Source organism: Apodemus sylvaticus, chromosome 8 (genome assembly GCF_947179515.1).
Source record: "Apodemus sylvaticus chromosome 8, mApoSyl1.1, whole genome shotgun sequence".
Taxonomy (NCBI): Eukaryota; Metazoa; Chordata; class Mammalia; order Rodentia; family Muridae; genus Apodemus; species Apodemus sylvaticus.
In genome coordinates, this window is record NC_067479.1 from 79,744,442 (window position 1) to 79,757,681 (window position 13,240).

Sequence of the window (13,240 nt, forward strand, 5' to 3'; positions counted from 1 at the left end):
CTAATGCATGGCCTTCTCTTGTTGTCTTACCTCTGGGAAAATCCGGATGGAGTACAGTTTTCCACACAGGAAAGCTGAGATTTGAATACCCTGTCTATACACAGAAGCATGCCTGTACACTATTCCCATTACCAAGCACACCATGCACCAGCCGCCATAAGGAAGCCTATTTTAATCACGCAGCCTGAGGAACTCTGTTGTGTTGGAGACATCTCCCCACACTGACTCTGTGGCAGCTGACAAAACAAGGGAAGATGAAGGGGTAGGTCCTGAGAGCACCACATTCAGGGCTCAACACTAAAACCTGGGCAGCAGCAGCACTGCAGGCAGCCAGGGGGTCACATGGTGACAAAGACCAGGCATGGCCACCTGCAGACGGATAGGAGCACCAGTCTAATTTGGTAAGAGGTGGAGAGGCTACCCTCAGCAGAGTCTTTCATAAAGATGGCGGGGTGCTTGCTTTCAAACAGTTTTATGGTGGTAGACATGAGCAAAAAGAACATGTAAAAAAGGAAGAGTATTTTTAAAAAGTATTTCTTGAAATACCAATGGTTCAGCAAAACGAAAGCAGTATTTCCTCATCTTTGTGTATGTTAAATTTGACAAACAGACTCAGAGTAGAAAATGGTACCTCTAACAGAAAAATATTTAATCAGTCAGTAGAAAGTGCTTTAAAGGGTGTGTGTGAATCTGTCTTCTATGATAACTTAATATTTACATTGACAACATATGAGGTACTCATCCCAGGAAGCAGCTTATTTAAAGAGTAAACCCTAGTAAATATGGATCATAAGTAGAAGAAAGCATCTTATAAATGACTTCACTCAAAATGCAAGCTTCTCTGGCCAATAATCCACTTATGAACTTCCCATTTCGTTGGCCCAAGCAGGCAAATTTCCAGACGCTATAAATTGGCCCTGACACAAATTGATTTTATACTAAGACAACCAAAGACCTACCATATATATTTTTTTAATATGTAGGCCAGCTTACCATCTGTCTAAACAATCTCCTGAGCACTGAGAAATACTGAAATATAGTCTTGCTCCAAATAAAACAACATCTAAAACCCACTGATTACTCCTACTGATAGGGGCGAAGGGCTTCCTTCAAAGGTATAAGAAAGAGGAGTTTGGTTTTTCCCAGGTGACTTCTGTTCTCACAGCTCAGATGCAGTTAACGTTTGTCCACCTGCGAAGGAATCTCCTTTTCTTTATGTGACTGGTGAAATCTAGATTCCAGTTATGTAGAATCGCGAAAATATTTTCAAAAGGAAACATGAATCTTGGCAGTTGGCATTTTCAAGATGCCGAGCCTGTCAGAGTCAAGGAAATTACAATCTCAGTATCAAAAAAATCTAAGGTAAGACAATGGCTGGCGGCCTCGCCCTGTGAGACTCACAGGTGATTTCGGTGGAAGGCCGGGCGTGCTACATGTTACTGACTCCTCAAGGTTCAGTAAACTCAACTTTGTTATTTGCTTGAGACAGGGTCTCACGTAGCCCAAAGTACGCCTCTGAGATGGGCTTTAAGCAAACAGATCCTTTGGCTTCCACCCTGTCACCCTGCTGGTATTTTAAAATACTGCTGTGGAAAAGGGAAACACAAAAGGCAAAAACCAAAATCAATCAATTAATCTCTCTCTCTCTCTCTCTCTCTCTCTCTCTCTCCCTCCCTCCCTCCCTCCCTCCCTCCCTCCCTCCCTCCCTCCCTCTCCTCTTGGAGACAGTCTTGCCATGTAGCCCTGGCTGACCTAAAACTTCCTTCTGTGGATCAGGCTGACTGGCCTTCAACTAACAGTGACCTGCTCGCCTTGCTGAGTGCAGGGATTAAGGGCAGGAATTGAGAGATCTGCTATGCCACTTCTCTTAAAACCCTCTGCCTTAGCTGAGAGCCATAGATCTAGCTCCTACCCTGTGAAGAGCTGTGCGATCCTATCAGATGGCATCTGAAATGTATAGAGTTCAGTGCCCGATAGAGAATTACTGCTGTATCCAATTATCATGACAACTCTCAAAATCTCTACTGGATATTCAATATTTAACTTCACAGAGTTTTCCGAGTTCTTGATTCACTTATAAGGCAGGAGTATTTTTTAGACTTTTAGATCTCTTGATCTGGGGATTTTTTTTAAGGTGCATGAGTAGTTTGATTACAGGTATGCATGTGCACCAGAGGCCAGAGAGGGGTACTGGATCCCTTGGACGTAGAGTTCTGTAGAGCTGTGAGCCACCACGTGGGTTCTGGGAAACAAACACTAGTCCTTTAAGAGCAAGTGCTAGTAGCCACTGGGCTGTTGCCGGACTCCTCAGTCCTGCCCGGAGTTGCCCTTAAGGGCAGTGGGTGAGAAAGTCCAGAATCAAGTGAGAATGCTACAGCAAGCTCCTTTATTAACCCTTTCATACCCCCACCTGTATCCCATTGGTCCCAAGCAAGCATGTCCTCCAAGTGGCTGTCACTGTGTCACCAATCTCTAGGCTCTCAGGCAGGCTCTCATGCAGACACTGCCTCAGCGGTTATGCAGCCCACTTGCTGTTTCCTGATGCTTTTGGCGGAGCCAGCTACCACCCCCCTTGTCAGCGAGGCCTGCTGTTCCTCCTACACTGGGCCAGCTCTCTGGCCTCTTTCTGTGGGGAGGGATTGTTAGTTAGGTAAAATGTGCACAGGTACAAAGGATGCACCTTCTGATTGCAGTCACACAGAGAGCCCGAGGACCACTCCAGCTCCTACTACATTCTTTTAGGGACAACTGACCACACTAGCAGGGTGCTTGTGTTGGGATTAAAGCTTGCTGGGCAGTCTTCCGACTGACTGCCTCCATGGGGACTTGGTGCGATCTCCTGCTTTTGGATGTACAGGTAGAGTGTGAGGCACCCAGTGCATTGTGCTTTTGGGGGGGGGGTACGGTGGTTTGGATGAAAACGGCTCCCATACGCTTATAAACTTGAATACTTGGTAGAACTGTTCGGCAAGGATTAGGAGCTGCAGGCTGTGGAAGGAGAAGTGTCCCTGGAAGTGGGCTTTGAGGTGTCAAAAGAGGACACCATTCTTAGTGTTAACTTGTGCTTTTGTTCCTACAACCCCCTGCCTAGGTCACAGGCTGCTTTCACGGTTTCTTGTAACTGAATGCTGGGCACCACTGTTCCCCTTTCCGTGTGCGCTGGGATTTGTTACAGGCGCTGGGCGTGTTCTGGCAGGCCGTTAGGTCTCTTCAGTTCAGCTTTATCTCTCGAGGCCGTCAGCTTTGTCCGGGCAAGTCTCAGGCAGACTCTGGTGTAGTAATTTACTCTGATTAGCTGGGTGGTACTCTTCTGCACACTCCATCCTAATTCTCCTGTACTGTGTGGTCTTTGCACTCTGTGGGTGGGAGCATGGACTGATCTCTGTGAGCCACAGCACTGTTAGGACTGTTTCCTTCAACAATGAGGCTGCACCCCCTCAAACAGAAAGTAGTGCCGGCCAGTGGGCTCAGGGGGTACCCCCTGTATCTACTCATTCTCAGCGCAAGGCCCTTCCCTCTGGGACTCACTTCACAAACGCTAGCTGCTGTCTGTTCATCTCAGCGAGGTCACCAGCAGCTTGGCGCTTCCTTGCTGTGCTTGGCTTGGTAACTACCATTAGGACAACTGAGGCTCACCCCATTTCCTTGTCTCACGGATCACAGTTCTGAGGTGCTTTCTGTCTTGTGTCTTCAGGCAGGAGGAGACAATTCTTAATGAAGCTAAATTTTGTTTTGCTTACAATTTAGAATCTTTATGTGTCACACATTCTTTTTGGGGGGGTGCAGTGAACTTTACTGATGGTATTCAAGAGAATGGGGAGGGCTTCCTAGGCCCTCCTGTTGTTATGGGGTCTGGGATGGAAACTGAGGGAGATGCTGGGAGCCGAGTTGGGACAGGGACTCCTCAGCATTGAGAGCCTCTCTCTTGCTCTCTTGTTGGGGTGGGCGGTCCAGGGCTTCTTACTCCTGGGAGGCTATGTAGGCCATGAGGTCCACTACCCTGTTGCTGTAGCTGTATTCACTGTTGTACCAGGAAATGAGCTTTACAAAGTTGTCATTGAGAGCAATGCTAGCCCCGGCATCAAAGATGGAAGAATGTGAGTGCTGTTGAAGTCTCAGGAGACAACCTGGTCCTCAGTGTAGCCCAGGATGTCCTTTAGCGGGCCCTCGGATTCCTGCTTCACCACCTTCTTGATGTCATCATACTTGGCAGTTTCTCCAGGCAGCATGTCAGATCCACAACGGATACATTGGGGGTAGGAACACGGAAGGCCATGCCAGGGAGCTTCCTGTTCAGCTCTGGGATGACCTTGCCCACAGCCTTGGCAGCACCAGTGGATGCAGGGATGATGTTCTGGGCAGCCCCATGGCCATCACGCCACAGCTTCCCAGAGGGGCCATCCTCAGTTTTCTGAGTGGCAGTGATGGCATGGATGGTGGTCATGAGCCCTTCCTCCCACAATGGCAAAGTTGTCATGAATGACCTTGGCCAGGGGGGCTAAGCAGTTGGTGGTGCAGGATGCATTGCTGACAATCTTGAGTGAGTTGTCATATTTCTTGCGTGGTTCACACCCATCACAAACATGGGGGCATCAGCAGAAGGGGTGGAGATGATGAGCCTTTTGGCCAAACCCTTCAAGTGGGCCTCAGCCTTTTCCATGATAGTAAAGACACCAGTAGACTCCATGACATCCTCAGCATCAGCATCACCCTAGCGGGATCTTGCTAGGTGACGGGCTTCCTGTTCATGATAAGCTTCCCATTCTCAGCCTTGACTATGCTGTTGAATTTGCCATGGGTGGAGTCATACTGGAACATGGAGACCATGTAGTTGAGGTCAATGAAGGGGTCAGTGATGGCAACAAGCTCCACTTTGCCAAGAGTAGAACAGAAGGCAGACCTGGTCACCAGGCACCCAATACAGCCAAATCTGTTCACGCTAACCTTCACCATCTTGTCTACGGGACCAAGTTGGCACCACACTAGAAGACGTGGCTGTCTCTGGAACAGAGAGGTGTGGAGCAGAGACTCTTCTTTAAGCCTGCTTCTGTTACAAGCACCTATGGCATCTCTCCCTTGTCTACAAACTTGTCAGCTGAGAGTACACTTGACACAGGGTATTCAGTAAGTGTTGGCTAGACAAACAAACCCCTGACGCAGAACATCCTATCCTGCCCGAGATATTACTACCTGATGCCATTCTCAAGCTAAGCTGATTAACAGTTCTCAAAGACCTACCACATAATCCACTTAAGCCTTGCTGTGAAAAGAAAGGAATTACGATGCACACACTCGTCATGTTCAAGGTTGTCATGTGAATCTAGAAGAGAGCATGAGGTGATGTTACCGAGCAGCTACAGCAGAAGCTGCTGTGTGCATCCCGCTGTGCTAGGCTAGCTCCAACAATTAACACAGACAGCATCTTACATCTCTTGCTTCTGGCCACTATGCCCTGGAGACTTCTTTTCGCAACTGGACGTGTCCAAAACTTGAGCTCTGGACTTTGTTTCTGTCCACACACTGAAGAGCCTGCGGGGTATGGTGGGACTAGGTGTGCAGTCACACGGCCCATGGCAAATCTAACGCCAGCTTTCAGAACAGACCTGTCACTTAACCTTCGGTGTCATAACACACGCAAAGAGCACCCTTGTGGGTAACAGTGTGCACATCCCACAGATCAGCTGCAGGGACCAGACGGGATGCCCTGTGCAAACTGCTGGAGACAGACTTAACTCACCCAACCCGCACATATGTAACGTTCTCACAAATGCAACGTTCTCACATATGCAACGTTCTCACCTGACGACGATCTGTGATCACTCTAATTACTCTACAGCTCTGCTGCAGGGATACAGTGAAATATGGGAGTAAGCTTGGTTTTTAAAGGTCAAAGTCTTAGACATGCATGTGCAACCAAAAAAGATTCAATTATAAACAGACAGCGAAGGGCAACTAGCAGTCAGCCTTCATGTCTGAAGGCACCTCTGTTGATGGCCCTCACAGTTCTGAGCACCCGTCCTCCCACCACCACCTCTCCCCTTGTGAAGAGTATAGACAACGTAATACTGACTAAAAATGGTAGCTCACAGACTAACTCTCCAACTGAGAACTTTCTATGATACCACCCAGTCTATTAAGTCTGTGAGATGATATTACTCCCCTGTGGTAGCTAGCCTGCAGCCTAGAGCTAAGAGAGGAAGGCAGAGCTGCTGACTCAAGGTGGAGCACTCTGTCTATTCATCCCAGAGCCCCCAAGGTGGAGCACTCTGTCTATTCATCCCAGAGCCCCCAAGGTGGAGCACTCTGTCTATTCATCCCAGAGCCCCGGGGGAGCAGACTGAGAAAGGCCAGCATTAAGTTTCTTCCAGTGTTGTTAAGAGATATTAGGGAATAGTGATTGTTGCTTCCTGTTATTTTTGATGTTATTTTTATGTGTGTGTGGGTATCTTCTTTAGGGTTTGTTGGAAGATTACTTTCTTGCTTTTTCTAGGGTGTAGTTTCCCTCCTTGTATTGGCATTTTCCATCTACTATCCTTTGTAGGGCTGGATTTGTAGACAGATATTATGTAAATTTGGTTTTATCATGGAATATCTTGGTTTCTCTATGATGATTGAGAGTTTTGCTGGGTATAGTAGCCTGGGCTGGCATTTGTGTTCTCTTAGGGTCTGTGCGAGGTCTGCCCAGGATCTTCTAGCTTTCATCTTCTCTGGTGAGAAGTCTGGAGTGATTCTGATAGATCTGCCTTTATAAGTTACTTGCTCTTTTTCCCTTACTGCTTTTAATATTTTTTGTTTAGTGAATCTGGTGTTTTGATTATTATGTGCCAGGAGGACTTTCTGTTCTGGTCCAGTCGTTTGGAATTCTGAAGGCTTCTTGTATGTTCATGGGCATCTTATTTCTCATGTAAATCTTCAATTTTATCAGAAAATGTTTGTAATTCCCCCTTTTAATTAATTTAGTAATGTTTTTTATGTCTACCACATTATCTGCATTATTTTTCATGATAATCTTCAATTTTAATGTCTTTCTATATACTTCCTCTATTTTATCAGTAATGTTTTCAATGTAAAGCTTTGATTTTATCACAAATGTTTCTAATTCCACCTTCAATTAATTTAGAAAGAATTTTTATATCTACCATTTTATATGTAAAAATTTCCATGAAATTCTCAATTTTAACATGTTTGTCTATTTATTTCTTGAATTTTACCAGAAATATTTTCCATGTAAATCTTCAATTTTATCTGAAAATGTTTATATATCCACCTTCAATCAACTTAGAATTATCTTTATGCCTATCATTTTATCTATATAATTTCCACAATAATCTTTAATTTTAACATGTTTTCTATATATTTCTTCAATTTTATCAGAAATATTTTCCATGTAAATTTTCAAGTTTATCAGAAAATGTTTATAATTCCACTTTCAATCAATTTAGAAATACTTTTATACCTACCATTATTATATCTATATAAAAATTTCCATGATAATCTTTAATTCTAACATGCTTTTCTACATTTTTCTACAATTTTATCAGAAATATTTTCCACGTAAATCTTCAATTCTATCATAAAATGTTTCTATCCCATATTTCAATTAATTTAACAATGTTTTTCAGGTCTACCACTTTACTCTTTAATTTTACATGAAAATTGTCACTTTTAATGTGTTTATCTGAAATATTTTCCATGTAAATGTTTAATTTTATCATAAAGTGTTTTTACTTCCCTCTACTTCCCTTTTCAATGAATAAATAAATTAATTAATTAATAGAGCTTCTTCCACACTTCCTCACTATTCGCTACTGATAGCACAACCCCAGTAAATCACATCTGCTGATTTAAAGTACAGCCAGTGTCTTATTTTCTAGGCTTGATTTATCTTCCTGATATCTGACAACCATCAACAAATGAAAATGTTTCCAGCGCAGCCCAGAATTCCACTGGGAATCCCTGTTTTTCTGATGGTGCCACACAAGTCCAGGCAGTGCTGGTGGCTACTCGGAGATGAGCTTGGTGTCAAATTCAGGCAGGGACGTTGCTATCACAGGAGGGAGAAGCTGATGGGGGGAGACAGAAGGAAGCCTTCATGGTGATGGGACAATGGTGCTTACGTGTGACGACATAAAAAAGGCCATATACAATGGGGGCCAGGTGTCTGCATGGGGACTGGAGTTTAATTTTCATCCCTCTACCTGTAGAGCTGCCTGATCCACAGGAAATGCCCAATATTGCTCATATTAGAAAACATTAATTCATTAAGCTTATAATTCTCATACATGAGCAGTCAGCCAGTGGACACTGATAAACGTCACAGCCCCTTGCTCACAGCCAAACTCAGGCAGGGAGCAGCTGACAATGAGGGCCGCCAGTGCATCCCAGTGCTGAGCTGACCGTGAACTCTCTTCTGCTATACAGAGCAGAAGAGAGGGACAGAGGGGAAGAGGGACAGAGGGGGAGAGGGGGAGGGAGAGGGAGAAAGAGGGAGAGTGAGGGGGAGAGGGGGAGGGGGAGGGGGAGGGGGAGGGGGAGGGAGAGGGAGAGGGAGAGGGAGAGGGAGAGGGAGAGGGGGAGAGGCAGAGGACCAGGGACGCTGAGGGTGGCATGCCAACTGCTCCTGTGCACACAAGACAAGGCCCAGGGTTCAAGTCAGTGATGCATCTGGATTCAGACAAGCAAGCCAGGCCCAGCTCCAGTTCTCTTTCACTGGGTTCCTAGACTAAGACTGAAGTCCAGAGTCCAGGACTCATTTGGTACTGTGCAGTCTGGCCACGTTCCTCTTGGCCCATACGCCACATGTGGTAGTCAAGAGTCCCTGCCTCCCCCCCCCCCCCATTTCCCATGGCCTCTGGTTGCTTTCTCTAGCCTCCCCTGTGACTCAGTGCTCATCTGGGTGTCCTGTCAATCACCCTTAACGACCAGGGCTACCTACGGCACGGTTCTGAGACTGTGTCGCCCAGCCTTCTGGGCAGTTTAAACTTTCTGTTTTCCAATAAGTCTTTCAACCAAAGGATGGAAATAACAATTTGAATTTTGCTATGGATCTTGAAACATGCAAATTCAGAGTGTTAGTCTAGCTTTCAAAACCTTAAAACGAAATAAGAACATGAAAACAATGATATTATTTACCATGTTAGCTGGAGTCACAGATTTAGCTGGCTTTATGGCAAGCTCCCTACATAGTAAAAGCAGCACAGACACCGAAAAGCATTTTTGTGCTTCAATTAAAATTTGTGCCGACTACTTTTGCTGGTTTAAACGAACCCAATATTCTGAAAATACATTATAACGAATGGTACTACAGCTGATCCTGCTAAAAAAATGTCCAAATGGAGTTTCTCTGTGTGTGCCAGTTATGTGGTAGTTAGCCCAATGGAATCAAAACAGAACTTACATTTTTCTTTCCTTTTTGGCAATAAAGCTATGGGCAATTTTAGACATTTCTGGAGAAAAAAAATGTCTCTCCTTTAATTTCAACTTTTTCCATTTATAGAGCATGGTATCATCGTTCCAGACTGGGTAAGAAAACCTACTCACGGGAAGAGTTAACGAGCTGTGGGAAACATGTCTCACAGGATCAGAGACATGTCTGTACATAAAATGGAGATATGCACAAGAATGTAATGGCTGCACAACAGTGGCACCTTGGTGAGAACTCTTGAAAATCACGTTCATCCTAACAGGAGCCCTCCAGTGATAACTACAGACTCTGCCCTCAACCGCAGAGGCCAACCTTCTTAAATCCACGCTTTTCAAGCTGTAAAGGAGAGTGACTTAATCGTAAATCTACACCAAAGTGTCTGGGTTCTGGGGAGGTGGCTTGGTGGATGAAACTCTGGCCATAAGAGTATGGGGACCAGAGCTTGGATTCCAGAGCCCGCATACAAGCGGGACAGCAAGCTGTCAGAGATAGGCAAGCTGAGTTATTACTGAGCTGGGATTGGTGAACTCCAGGTTTCAGTAAAGACTCTGCTTCAGTAAGGTGGAAAGTGATCAGAAAGACACTTGGTCAACTTGGCCTACATACACATGGCCATGTACATCGGCACGCGCGCGCGCGCACACACACACACACACACACACACACACACACACAGCACATGACATGTCTGAAGCCAAAGATAGTCAAGCCACTGTACTGCATACAGTCCAATATATTCAATGTCAATCTATTCCAAAAGGAGACCAGACTAGAACAGCATAAAACTTTTAAAGAGATAAATGCAAATGTCTCTATGTAGGCTCAGATGATCAATTCTCAAGAATAATGATATCTGTTTAAGATCATTCCTCTTGCCACACTATTTGTTGCAACATGGAGATATCAAAACATTACCAGGGGATACAGTATACTTTGAAGCTAAAACAAAACAAAAAACAAACAATGGCAAAGCACAAGATAAAATACCCAACACGGTGGACTGAGCGATGATGCGGAATAAGATCCAGGATAAGCCTGAGGGTCCTGAACACGCAATGCTCCCAGCCTTGGTTCAGTTTTGAAAGACCTATGGTGGTATTCCCACATGTGTTAATGTACTGTACAGGTGTGTGCATCTGTGTGTAACAGGATACCAGAGCTCCTGTTACACACTGTGTGTGTGTGTGTGTGTGTGTGTGTGTGTGTGTGTGTGTGTGTGTGTGTAATAGGACATCTGACCTCCTACTTGTGTTAATACACTGTGCAGGTGTGTGCAAATGTGCATGTGTGCATGAATGTGTTAAACAAGACATATGAGCTCTGGCTTATGTTAATACACTGTGTAGAAATGTATGTGTGTGTGTGTAACAGGACATCTGACCTCCTACTTGTGCTAATACACTGTGTAGGTTTGTGTATGTGTGTATGTGTGTGTGTAACAGGACATCTGACCTCCTACTTGTGCTAATACACTGTGTAGGTGTGTGTATGTGTGTATGTGTGTGTATGTGTGTGTGTAACAGGACATCTGACCTCCTACTTGTGTTAATACACTGTGTAGGTGTGTGCAGGTGAGTGCAGGTATGCATGGTGTGTTTAAAAAGACATCTCAGCTCTGGCTTATGTTAATACACTGTGTAGGAGTGTGTGTGTGTATGTGTGTGTGTGTGTGTGTGTGTGTTGTGTACCAGGACATCTGAGCTCTTCCTATGCAGCAGATGCTATCCTGCAGGTGCTTCACAGCTAAGAGCTCCAGACCTCTAACGGTTCAGCTGCACACCCGTTTCTATTTCATTCCGTTTTGGTGTAGAAACAGAAACAGTAGGACAAGAATCTGAAAAGGCAGTCATCTTATCAGCATATGGTTTTCCTGCATACTTCTGTGTCGTTTAAAGGGCTTTGGAAGTATATGACACTTCATAATTAGAGAAAAGAAAATGTCTAGAGAGTGCTTATGAAAAAAGACTGCACAGTCTAGGCCATCACCACAATGAAACAAAGGAAAGGAAGAGCAGGTCCAGTTTTGCAATCCATTTGGAAAGTTCTTGAGCAATATCTATATCACCTAACTCAGTGCTATGCCATTTACTAGAAGTCATGAACTCGCCTTGCAGGTAGCTGTTGAAAACCTCAGGATGGACTTGAACTCTCCAGGACACTTGTGCGCATACCTGCTCTTATCCACCAAACCATCTCTGCAGTCCACAGTCAGTAAGTTCTGTACGCTCATCACCATTTTTAAATATGAAGGAAAGGGAATGTTTTAAAATTATATCCCGTGCCAGCACACCCCTTCAAAGGGGTTAGATGACATGTTTAGCTTGAGCAATAGTTCCCCTCCATCTAAGCCAATCAACTTAACCAGCTTTAATTTCAGGAAGTCGGGAAATCACAACCCACTGCACCACACTGTGAGCAGTTGCTGCACTGTTTTCTGTTAGGCAGCCCAGATATTTGCAGTAATGAATCCATATATTATGAAAACGGCTTCTCGGGGCAGCTACAAGGACCTACACTATCTGTCAAAGCCCTAAGATGGAGCTTCTCAACCTGGAAGAGTGGTGAACAGATTCTTCAGTCATACACTTGCCTCAGATTTTTACATGAGCCTGACATTTCATCTTCTTGATATGAATCAACACACACCAGAAAAGAGTCAGGCTGAGTGGCCCACTGGTATCACTGATTTTCAAACTCCTGCTTTTAGAATTCTTAGTGTCTTATTTCTGACATGCACCAGAGAGAGAATGAGCTGGGAGAGGTAAGAGCATGTGTAGGCAGGCTCCTTCCTACTGATTGACTGACTGACTGACTAACGACTGACTGACTGACTAATGTCTGACTGACTGACTGACTGACTAACTGAAAGAATACTTTGTTTCAGAGGGCTGGAGAGATGGTTCAGGGTAAAGCCATTTGCCATGCAAGTGTAAGAATGGGCATTTGGGTCCCTAGCACCCTTGTAAGCAGCAGGTAGGTATGATGCCCATCTGTAGTCCCAGGACTTATGAGACAGAGACAGGACTTCCAGAGCAAGCTGGCTGGCCAGAGCAGCTGAACCGGCAAGCTCTAGGCTCAAGCAGAAAAACACGTGTCAGTATACACAGCATGGAACTACTGAAGACGATTCCCAGTGTCACTTCTGCCCTCCTTGTGTAAATGAACACTTTATGTGTATACGCACACAAATGTGTTCACCTACACACTTGCAAACAGGCATGCGCATCACACAAAGGCGCATGCAGAAAAGGAGAAAGTCAATTTCATAGCCTATCTGTAACAGATTTCATTTGGCTAACAAATCTCAGCATAGGAAAGCTGAAATATGTGTTTGCTGAGAACTGTTTCCCATAGCCCTGGGAAACAAAGCCAAGTGGCATTCTGTTTGCTCCCCTCTCGGTGGGGAGAGTGGAGTGGGGTTGAGCACTCCCAGGGTACCAGCATCTTATGACTACTTGGTGCCCTGTCATGAGGGAGAGCAAAGAACCTTTCCATCAGCATGACCATCCAAAAAAGAAATCAACTGAAAATGAACAGAACCAAGCCAGGCCATCTAAAGCAAAGGGTTCCAGTGTCACAACGTATCCAGTCACCGAACACATCTCCATCAAATGTGCTCCCAGCCTGTGCTCGGGACCGACTCTGACTCTGCAAGTCAGTGGTTTTAACCAACTTTGCAGCGAAACACTCACTCTCAGTGTACACCATTGCTCTTCCATACTGTACACCCCTGAACTATGTGTCACACACTTGACAGGGGGTTTGTTCCACTCTCTGAGCCTGCTTGCTCTTGGCCTTGGGGTTGGCCTAGCACAG

The 13,240-nt window shown here is 45.1% G+C and overlaps 1 protein-coding gene and 1 pseudogene across 2 annotated transcripts in view; both read right to left on the reverse strand.

The window, feature by feature from the left end:
* Peli2 (pellino E3 ubiquitin protein ligase family member 2) overlaps window positions 1-13,240 on the reverse strand; it is a 149,229-nt gene that overhangs the window by 29,440 nt on the left and 106,549 nt on the right. The window lies entirely within an intron of this gene.
* Window positions 3,961-4,953, reverse strand: LOC127691674 (glyceraldehyde-3-phosphate dehydrogenase-like; annotated as a pseudogene).